Below are 12,118 nucleotides of genomic sequence, written 5' to 3'. Positions count from 1 at the left end.
TAGCAGTTGGAGGTCCTTGATTCCCTATCATGCTCCATGGATCTGGTGTTGAGGGTTCCTTCGGTGGATAATAGATAGGGTTCGCCGCATATCCATTGGGATCCTCATAGTATGCATGCATAGGCACCAAAGCCTTTTCTTCTGGTTCAATTACCGTTGGGGTGTATCTTACACCAACTGGTCGTAATCCTGGTAGGGGTGGTTGTTGCCCCAACACCGGTTGTGGTCTCTCTACACCTACAGGTCCTGGCAAGTTGCCTGCTTGATATCTAGGCATAGGTGGAACTTGAGGGGAAGCTACAGGAGTTTCGGGAGCATAAGGTCTCTCCCTCACATATCCCTTGTTATAGTAACATTCCTCGGTCCCATGGTTTGTCCATTTGTTCAATAGCACACCACTTGGGCGGTTTAGCCTGGCGTTTGGCATACAAGTTGATCTTTTTTAGCACTTCATCTACAAGCTGTTCTTGGTTTACCGCTATTTCTCCTTTCAGTGTTGTCTTGGAGGACTTGCTCCCTCTTTGCTGTGAAGATGAATCGTCATCAAGGTCCTTGAACTCCCCTTCTTTGTAGACCACACAATTGTCCACAAGGTACAAAGCTTCCTTGGTCAACTCATTCAACGTAGTGCTCCTCTTCATATGTAAGTCTTTTTGGAGATCTGCATTCCTTAGTCCTTGGATGAATATCAGCATAAGTCTGGACTGAGTTGGCAGTTCTTCAACAGGACAGAACTTAACATATCTCTTTAGTCTTAGGGATGCCTTCCGTACAGATTCTCCATCTTTTTGTTTGAATTTATGGATTTGTGAGACGTTATTATGAGCTATTCCCCTTTGAGAGAATTCCTCAATAAACTCGTCAAACACTTCCTCCATCGACTCAAAGTCTCTACGCTCTACAGAGTCAAACCAAGTTGCAGCATCATCCTCTAGGGTTAGTCCAAACCCTGCGAATTGGGTAGGAAAGTCTAACACCTCTTCAGCTCTAATCACACGTACAAAGGCAGCTACATGATCTCTTGGGTCTCTGTTTCCTGTGTATTTCCTGTTTACCCATTTTTGCACTTGAGAAGGTCTAATTCTGCGATGGTCTACAAACCTCATCATGGGATCACCCCTTCCAAGTCTATACCCCTCCTCAGGCCTTCTGTAATAGGCTGGTTCCTCGCCCAACGGTGCTCCTAAGCCATAATTTCTAAAGATTCTCGCCGGAGGTGGTCCTTCTCTTCAAAGTCATTCCATGGGTGGTCCTCCAAGTTCGGTCGACCCTTGTGTCTTTGGCTTACTCTCTGCTTGATACCTTGAATAGTGTGGTGGTTCTTGCAAATCCCTGAGCCCTCGAGCCGCTGGGTAACCCTCTCGGTTTCTGTCTGGTTCCATTGTCGCACTTTGTCTAAGCCATGCCTGCAATGATGGCTGGTTTACTGGTTGGTCTTGGTTGTTGAATGCTCGCGGTCTGGGGGAATGTGATGTAGCGTCATACTCATCTGAGAATGGATTCGTTGACTTGCTTGGGGTGTGGACGGCTCTCGGCATTTCCTCAGGGGCATATGCTGATGCTCCTGGACCTGTTGCTCTTTCTACTTCCTCTGGGAGAATACATTGGTATTCTCGCCCATATCTATCAACAAAAACTATGCCCTTCCCCGTAGCAGTTTCATAAGAGAATAAGTAAAGAACCTTGTCTTTGCTTAGTTCATCTACGTATGGTTCTTTACTGCGAAAGTAAGAGACAATACCCTCGCTCTAGTGTTTGTAGATTCCCACATTCTCGTTATAAGTTGGAACCCTGATTGTTTTCTTATCATACATGAAAATAGCTCCATGCCGATCAATGTTTGGTGGAGGCTCTTGAGTTTCTGAAATCATTTTCCCTTTAGCCACGTTGTCTCCATATCTGTTGTAATCTTCAGGGTTGCTAACTATTAAATAGTGGTTTCCCTTTTTGTCTCGGAATCTATCTCCATCATCATACACATGGATTATCTCCAATCTTTGTGCTGGCCTCTCTTCAATACAAATGCACTTGCGACCTCGACAGTCAGAATAGACTAGGGCTCCTCTTGAGTTTGTTCCCTCCAAGAAGATCACAGTAAGCCTGGAATCATTCGAAGGATTTTGGGAGGTACTTCCTCCTCGCATAGGTCCCTCATAGGCGAAACTTCCTGGCTGTTGGCTCCCCATCATGAAGAAAGATTTTTCTGACGACGTGTCAGTATCACTACCTTCCTCAATAATCGGTGCTAGCGGATCTAACCTTGCCTGAGTTACACTCTCTTCAGTGGACACTACGCTAACTTGGTCACCTGCCACTTTCTGGTCTCTAACAATGTATCTTCCTGATCTTAAATTCATCAAACTTATCAATGCAACTTATCACAAGTTCAACCACTAACCTGGCAATGGATCAGTTTCTGCATAACGTCTTGCTTTGTTGCTTAATATACCTGTACAAAAGAGTTTTAATTTCGGCAATTGGATCAACGCATTTATCTGCTGGAGGTGATCTTAGTAATGATTGGTATAAATGGAGAGTTAATCTAAACCACTACTGTATTCTATACACTGTTGATGTTCTTGATTAGATTGCTAATCTGAAACAGTACCCTTCCTTGATGTTGGCCAATTTACGTGAAAAAGCTTGAATTCAGTATTTGCTTTGTCAAATGGGCAATCACGGTCCAATTTTACCTCTGAAAGAAGTTCTAGAGCCCTTAAGCCAAATAGAACCTCACTGTCTAGGCCAAGTCAAATTTTCTCTCCAGAATGCGCCAATAGACATCCTACGCGTAGGATGTCTCTTGCTGCATTTAGCCTGGATTTCTGCACTGTATTTTCCCCTTGTTGTGCTGAGCTTACAGCTGTTTTTACTTTTTGATTTGAACTTCTAGAAGCTGGTCAATGAGTCAGAAATCTGTTCCGACGGCCTGATGATGGTGTTGATCAGTCTAATCAACTCCAAATTGGACCAAAATTGACTAGCAGGATTGCCTTAGGCTATATAACCCCTTACAATGCTCAAAGTCCAATTATGGCTTCACTTTCTTGCATTAGACATCCTACGCGTAGAATGTCTTTTTCTTCAAAATGGCTTTAAACTCAAGACTATAGCTCTTATTGAGTTGCTGATCATCTTGGTATACTCAGATTTCAATTTGGAGTCCTAAACCACTCAGTAGACATCCTACGCGTAGAATGTCTTTTTGGCTTGCTTGACCCCAGATTTGTTCCACAGCTTTCCCCTGATGTCAATATCCCAGTGGTATACTTAGATCTCAGTTTGGATATCAAAAGTCTCAAACTTCTGTTGTTTTTCTTCTTTCAGTCAAAAGTGCTAAAGTCCACTTTGAACCCAATTTTCTTACCCGAATGAGGTGAAGACCCTTTCAGTCACTCAATATATCACGCAAGGCACACTCATGCAGCCATCTTAAGGTTTTGGTTTCAAGTTGATGCTTTTGCACTAATTGGGTAGGATGTCTAGCAACTTCAGTCTATCTGGCCTTATCCTGTCAAGAGATGGCCAAATTTCCCCTTTGCAGTTGAAATTAGGGTAAACCCTACCTTCAGAACACACTGGTCACCTCAAAATTCCAAAATTCCTCCCAGATTGGCCTGTAGACATGGCCTGTAGACATACTACGCGTAGGATGTCTCCTGGCTTAAAATTAAATTTTTTCCTGACAGGAATGCTGCTGATGCTCTTTAGGCCTATCAGAAACACTCACAGTATTCTTTGGACTTCGATTAGGCTTTCAACCACACTTTTGCATCTTCTTGCATCTTTTACAAACTTGTAATGATTCTACCAAGCAAGTATACATGCATGAAATGCTCTAGATCTGAATCATGATGTTCTACTTACTCTACTCCTACCTACCATGAATAAATGGTGATAATTGGTGTTTTTGGTTGCCTTTTGGCCTCTCCGGACTCTCAAGCTCTCTTCACACCACTTCTCCCACTCCCTGTTCCTACTCTAGAACTCGACTACTAACTAAAAAACTTCCTAAGTGTACCTCCTCTACCTCAGTCGAAGGATCTAGGCCAGGCACACGCTTCCTAGACTCCCTCTAAGACCTAGAGAGTCCTCCACCCTCTGATCCTATCTAAATGTAAAGCAAGACTCTTGGCAAGCCAAAAATACCAATCCTCAAGGATTAGTCTCGGTCACCTACCTAAGGTTTTCGTCCCCGGCAGCGGCGCCAATGTTGGACGGATACGCCGCGACGGACGTCAGCATAGCGAGAACTCACCTAACAAGTAATTTCATCTAAGGACGAAGCTCGACCCGCAGGCGCGTGGAAGCAAGCATAAGGTGTCAACTTACACTCGACCGACTCCTAACTAGTTCCTACAGAGGCCCCTACCAATTGTCTAAGTCACAGTCTTCAAGAGAACAAAAGAGAATGCTTCCTACAATGCTTGCTAGAGCCGAACACCTATCAAACACTTTCGAAACACCACAGAACTTGAAGGAGACCCTACGAATACCTATAGGCAACTCTCCCTAAGGTCTGTGAACCAAAGTCACGACCCAAAACACCCGGTGCAGAAACACGTAGGATGTCTGGCCGAAATCTGCAGGTCTTTGTTTCCGAAATCTGAAGTTCCTAATGTGTGGTTCTACTCAATGTGAACGTGTGGATATACTGCAATGCAAAATCGGACAATGTATGCTCACCCAAACAACCGATGAAGCTCGTAGAAGAAGCTCTCGAAGCCGGACCGTATGCGCGCAATGTTGGTATCGGCTCATAGCTCTAGTCGTGGCAACACGCTGCACTTCTCCGCACTCGATTCCGACCACCGTAGCACACGTAGCGTCAAGACAAAGCTCACACTCTCTCTCACGTACACAGTACGCTCACTCACAAACTTAAACTTGTTTAAAATGACAAAAGGTCCTTCATTAAGGTCAAAAAGTGATATATATATCTTACAACTTCTCAAACCCTAAAGTTCCAAAATCATCCGTCTACTCCTTCTAACTATCAAAACTGGGATACAACCTGGAAACTTCTATAAGTCCCAATATTTACAAGGTGAAAAACCGGGTTTTCCTCAATGAATGACTAATTACAAAAAATAATAATCTGCCGAGTAGTTAGATGCCGTGGGGTGTGTCCAGCTTCTAACAAAGTTTTTACTCTATGAGATCTTAGAGAAAGTTAAAGGATAACTTCACAAGACGCTTGTATTTTTCGTCTCTTTGATCCCCAGCAACGGCGCCAAATGTGGAACGGGTGTTTAACCTCACTCCTATCTTATTGCAGATTTACCGAGAACCACAATTAAATTGTCAATCCATGGGATGAAGCTGACTCGACTAGTTCATAGAGGTTACAAGAGGTTGTCAATCTCTCAAAAAACAACAAACAGTTTGAATCTAACACAAGCTACACTCAAGTGACTGAAATCACCAAAAGCCAATTGCTCATCGACAAACAAATCACATCTGTTACAGCATCAAATGACATCCAAACGTAATGAAACTTCTAGGAAATGTTTATAAGACCTAAGCACACATGCTTATGGTCTCAAATCCCACGTTCGGTCAAGTGAAAAAATCACGATTATTAAGAGAAGTGAATTTTTTACTTAGTCGTTTTCGACCAAGAATGTACCTAAATGCTTAGCAACGATGCCCCAATAACCCGCCTATGCTTAGTTTTTTATTTTGAAGTGTAAATTCCTACTTATGATAAAATTAGGCCACGGGTCGGCGACGCCAAAAGCTACGAAATATTGTGAAGTGTTTATATCCATGCGTAGAGCTCTTACCTGCGGTTGCAATGCAACAACGCGATTACAATGTGACAACCGCGGAGGGAATAGGAAGCATGAGAAGGAGAGAAGTGAGCGCCGTTAGCTCACACTGTGTATTTCATTATCCAAAAACCTAATAATAACTTACAGAAATTGGCTTTTATATCTTAGCCAAGGTTTTTGGTGGTCAAAACTAATAATCTGGGAGCTCTAACTAAAAATGGGTAATGACAGGTTGATACAATCTGGAAGCTTGTAGCCCCGGCTCATCTATTACAAAGTTTACCCAAAAAATAAGAGTTACAATATTTTCGATTTATCAAAAATAATAAGTGTTTCTACAATGAGAGCTCCGAAAAATAGTATCCGAGTTAGCTTGCTGCTAACATATTCTATTTGCCTCTATCTCTCTCTCTCTCTCTCTCTCTCTCTCTCTCTCTCTCTCACACACATGGGGGGGGAGGGGGGGGGGGGGGGGGGGGGGGGGGGGGGGTGGCGGCGGGGAGGTTACGTGATTACCTTAAGTTGTAGAGATGGTTGACCATTAGGTTGAGCATCCTATGAAGATCGCGGTAAGCCCCCCTTCAAAGACTCCTTCGCAAAAATGACCCAAAAATGTGTGTGTGTGTGTGTGTGTGTGTGTGTGTGTGTGTGTGTGTGTGTGTGTGTGTGTGTGTGTGTGTGTGTGTGTGTGTGTGTGTGTGTGTGTGTGTGTGTGTGTGTGAGAGAGAGAGAGAGAGAGAGAGAGAGAGAGAGAGAGGGAGAAGGAGGAGAGAAATGTGTGTGTGTGTGTGAGAGGGAGAAGGAGGAGAGAGATGGACAAGGGAGAGCGAGGTAGAGGTTTTTGGAGGTAGAGTTGGGCAAGGTGCAAATGTGATGACGGAGAACTTATTTGCTGTGTACTCTCTAATCTAGTCTCCATCTCTTACACATCTCTTACACTCTCTTACAAGCATGTCTATGTCAATTTTATGTTTACTGTGTGTGTGTGTGTGTGTGTGTGTGTGTGTGTGTGTGTGTGTGTGTGTGTGTGTGTGTGTGTGTGTGTGTCATAGTCTAGGTGTGAGTATGTGTGCTTGGAAATTGGAAGAAGAGGTGGACATGTTGATGGTGATTGCTTGGAAGCTTGTGTTGAATAGTTTAAGCGGTCGATCTCCCCCTCTTCTCCCAACATCCTAAATCAATTAAGAGAGAAATATAATTTTTGTTATGGTTGTGTTGGCTTCATCATCTTTGAAATTGTCATCCTCCATCTCATCATCAGCATCATCACGACAATCATCCTCGCTAAGACTTGCGGCCGCCGGACTTGAATCATTGATCCCCTCTCCTTTGTCTCCTTTTCATCCAAAGTAGGAGGTAGAAGAGAGTCGAAGATGGTCTCCACCTCATAAGTGGCAAAAATGGTTCTCCCCCAAGGTGTTACAAGAATTACGAACCAAAGTTTTGATTGGTGGATTGCTAGGATATAGATGACCTATAGAAGAGAAGTTCAAAGTGAGTAACATCGGTATAATTAATGTTACAAGCAAATAAGAATAAAAAAGATAGCAACTCACCTGAAAAACTAAGTTGTCATACCTCCATGTGTGATGCATACTAGAGTCCACCATGTAGAGGTCACTCTCATGCCGTCTAGACACATTTGCCAACCACTTACACTCAAAGATGAAGGTATAAAAGATCCTAAAATAAACCTTTAGTATCTTTTCAACAGTTCCACATTACCTGGCTTCATCACCATCCATTAGGAAAGAAATGGACTCATTTTTGGGCCTTTTAGCTCTAGTGAGAGAATGCCCCTTAGCCAATAGGAAGAAGGCTAACGTTACATAGAAAAGCCTTTTTTCTCATTTTTGAAAATGTCCATGAAAATCATTTTGGTGAAATTGTCATCGTCACCAAAAAAGTAAGGTGCTTGATAGTGACATCTTGCACAAGCGCCGAGTGCCTTTTTATGACCCAATGTTGTTATCTCGCACAAGCATTAATCACCTTCTTGTGAGGTACTCACAATTCAAATTCGAACGGATTGTACTTGATTGATTGATAGGTACTATTTAAAACTATGAAGAGGTTAGATCCATGTGAATAGAGGCCCATGACGGGTCTCTTGGGCCTCTACTTGCTTGCTACTGACCTCAGGAGGTTCTAGATTTAAAAAGGTTGTATCTTGAGCTAGAGACGTCAAATTTTAGTGTTTTAAAGTGCTATCCTAAGGTTTTTAAACGTTTTGGATGCATATGTGGTGTTCGTTTTGTATTTTAAAAACATCTCTTATGTATTTTCTCTCATCTCACATCACATCATATCACTCATTAAGATTCACGAACATGGATTTTTGTGCACACTTAAGTTGGGCTCTCGAAAAGCATTCTGTACGAGCATGCATTTAAGTAATTGGGCAAAATTTTATGTATGTACTATGAGAAATAGAATTCCAAAAATCTACTTTGTATTTTTTAGGATTACCTCTCTCTATATTGAGTAGGCATTTAGGCCCGAAATTGAGTCCATCTTTCTCCTAATGTGTGTCAAAGTTGCCCATGATGCCACATTCCATGGTGTTTCTACGCTTGTCAATGTGGCGTGCACAAAAGTGATGACTCTTTGACCACATAGAGTTAAAGGAAAGGCACTACAAAATAGAAAAATATGTTTTATCAATTACAAAGATAAAATCAAGAAAAAACTATACAATATAGTTTATGTATATGAGTAATCTACTTTTGGTATGTAGCCTTGTGCATACTCCCATTCTTTGTCGATGATGTCTTCTCTGTGCGCTTTTGCTTCGGCCATTCTCTCATGAATCCACTTTGCACTAATGAGATCTTGGAAACATGCAAGGTGTCTAGGCACTTGGGGTGCCCACTTTCCTCCATGTACTTGTTTCCAGCTTCTCTCTCTTGCAAACGCCTTGCCTTTGCCATTGTCCACAAGTCCACCCACTTGGTCATAACCTTTGCATTGAGAATACAAAAGTTATTGACCACTCAAGATAGATTCATATCCATGCTAAATAAGTTTTTCTTTCCACTTGGCAAGTATGAAGTCATACTTGCATCCTCCTCGTCTGACCACATGCGAGGCATTGAAGGATCAGCTTCTGCCAACTACTCTGAGATCTAAACAAATGCCTCTTGCACAAATTTTAAGTCTCTTGCACATCATGGAGTAGAAAAGGTGGGAAGACGTTCAAGACCCTCAAATCCTCCCTCGCCTCGAATGAGTCTCCTTCTTGCCAATAATATGGTCTCACAACTTGGTGTGGGGTTACATCACCCAAACTCTGGCCATTGAGTTTCGATGTGCCTCTATGCAGGTGAATCAACCAAGTACTCCATGCAGTAGACTTAGTGCCAAAGGGTTGACACCATCACTTGCTAACCCAAGCCTCAAGTGTTGAGGCTCCAACCCAAACTCTGGCCATTGAGTTTCAATGTGCCTCCATGCAGGTGAATCAACAAGGTGCTCATCCTCTACCTCAAAGTGCTCCTCAGACGTGAGAGGAGGAACTGTCAAAGTAGAGCTAGTGCGAGGGTCACCATGCATCACACCTAATTTTTCCAATAGCTCTTCTCTCTATCGTTCAGCCTTGCGCACTGACGCACCACCACCGAACACAGACCAATGGGGCACCTCTTCAAGCAAGGGATGGTGGTGCTCTCATCTCTCTGAGTGCTTTTTCAAAGATACCAAAGCCCTCTATCCTCCACATGCTCCAAAGCAATGCACCTCAAGCGAGGGATTGCCCTTTTTCACTTGACACAAGGACAAGGGAGTTTGTCCTGGAGCCACCGATCACGTTCAAAGTCGTTTAGAGGGCCACAATCATCCTAGTTGTCCTACACATTGATCCGAGCCTATCACAAATTTTTGTTTATCATATTTTGTTGGTTTTCCTTGCTTCTAGAGGTTTACAATAAAAGAAAGAGTGAGAACAACCTCTTGGAAAAATTTAAAAAAAATGATTTTTTCTTGACTAGTTCACCGGAGGTGAAAGGTAGAGGGAGAACCTAGTGGTAAAGGGAAGGGAAAATATGTAAATGTGAAAAGAAAAGATATGATGTGGTTGTGGAGCCATGCACCCATGATTCAAGGGTCATGAGTGGCTCATATCATCATGGCTTTGGAGCCATATGATGATTCAAACAAATGGGACCCAAGTGGAAGACTTGGTAAAGGAAGAAACCAGGCACATGATTTTGTTGAATTTTTAAAAAATACTTCCACTCCGATCCAAGAAAAGTTGTCTTCATCAAAGTTGTAACTGACAAGCTGAAGATTCTGGCCATATTTTTTTTATAATTTTTGCATCTACGGTCTAGGAGATATGGCCAAAATGGTGGACGGCAGTTTTTTCAACTGTGGTGGAGACCACCCCCCTACCTTTACACACACACACCCTTCCTTTTCCACATTGAGACCTTCTTTTAAATCAGCCATTAGTCTTCTCACCCTCCTCTCCTTCCTCCTCTCTCTCAAGCTCAAAAACCCATCAAAGTTCCTCTTCTAATCACCTCTCAAGTCATGCTTAATCTTGTTGTAATTCATAAGTTCTCACTCAACCCCTTTCTATTATTACTAGATATGTATTGATTTTATGTAGATTCTTTACATTTTAAAATAAGGAAGCTCTTGGACTCAAGCTATGGAGGAAGGAGTGAAGACAACACAAGTGATGATGGAGCTAATTGGTCAACAAATCACTTGGAAGGAGCTTCTTCATTGGTTGAATGTCCCTAATCAAGCTTCATTTGTACAAATTACACTTGTATCTTAACCTCACTCCTAATCACTCTCTTTCCTATATAAAGAGGCCTTCCCCTTTGTAATTTCAAGCCTCCCTCAGCCCATTGAGCCTTTGTATCACTCACCATGAGCCCATAAGCTCATTCATTCACTCTATTCTTGCACATCCTAGAGTGCAAATTGTTTCATGCTAGTAACCTCTCCTCCTCTTACTTGTGTTAATTAAGTGAAACGTTGTATATGCGTGTGAGGGTGCTTGATGTGATCTTGGCTAATCCTTGAGTGATTGTTTGGTAATCTATATGCTATTTGTATTGGGAGTGTTTGAAGTCATCCATTCCTTGTGCACACACCACGGTTAATGCTTCATTCATAGTGCTCTCTCTCACTCTCTCTCTCTCTCTCTCTCTCTCTCTCTCTCTCTCTCTCTCTCTCTCTCTCTCTCTCTCTCTCTTTGTGTGGCGGTCCTAGTCCACGCTTCCAAGACTAGGTGGTGCCCTCATCTCATTTCCCTTGTGGCGCAATGGAGTTTGTTTTGGTGTAGAGGCCGCCATTCCAAATTTCCTTCGTCATAAATTGGTGCCCCCACTGAGGAGTTCTCAAGCAGCGCTCTATCAATCCTATGAAGGAAGATCCATCAAATTCTCCAAGACTTCCACTATGGTCTCCCCAAGAAGCTCGAGAAAAGAAGCGTCTTTATCTACAAACGGCACGTATGCGGGTAAAGAGAGTTAACTACACACACCCTTCTTTGCTTCAAGGAAAATCTTGTAATCATCAAGTCCCTAGGTCAAAAAACTGTGTTGAGTGCTTTGTGGCTAGTGTGAAGACACTTCCTTTGAAGCCTCGACTTCAGGTGGTGAAAGCACTCTCAAACTCGGGTATTAACAAGTTTTTGGAGGGGGAGCTACACATCAATGGGGTGCGGTACTGGCAAGAGGCTACAGATGGTGATGCACTCCAACTACTACTAGCAAGAAGGCTCAAGGTGGTTGAGAGGGTAGCCATCGAACCCTATGAACTCTACAAAGCTGAAGATGGTCACACCAAAGCTAGGCTAATCACCGGTGAGCAAATTCTTCGCATCTCTCAAATGGTGGGATCCAAGAGAGCTCAACTTCAATGAAGTGCTTCATGGAAGGTTGTAATTAATGCACCAATGAATAATCCCATTTTCCACAACTTTCAATCAGTTCAGAATATTAGGGTGAATGTGCGCATTGATAGGAAGATTTTTTTCCAACAAAGATTGGTCTTCTATTTTGGAGCTGAGAGGTTGAGAGAGATATTGTTGTCCCCTGACCCTATAATATTTCCTATTTTGGAGTATAATGTATCTTTTGATGTTCATATCTTCATCTTGCTTTAAGCATACTCCATGAATCATAGGGATTTATATGGACCTTTCCAACCTCTTGCTAGACAAACTGTGCATATAATAGCTAGCACAAAGCTTAGGTTCCAAAACATCATAAGGGACTTACTAGGCCCTCATCGTCTAGCTGAGATTAATGCATCTATCAATCCATTTATTCTACCCTTAATAAGATATGATTTGGGCCTAGACGTTTTCATCTTTGTGCTATATTGAG

Source organism: Adiantum capillus-veneris, chromosome 16, assembly GCF_014529385.1.
Source record: "Adiantum capillus-veneris isolate H3 chromosome 16, ASM1452938v2, whole genome shotgun sequence".
NCBI lineage: Eukaryota > Viridiplantae > Streptophyta > Polypodiopsida > Polypodiales > Pteridaceae > Adiantum > Adiantum capillus-veneris.
This window is presented reverse-complemented; position numbering follows the sequence as displayed.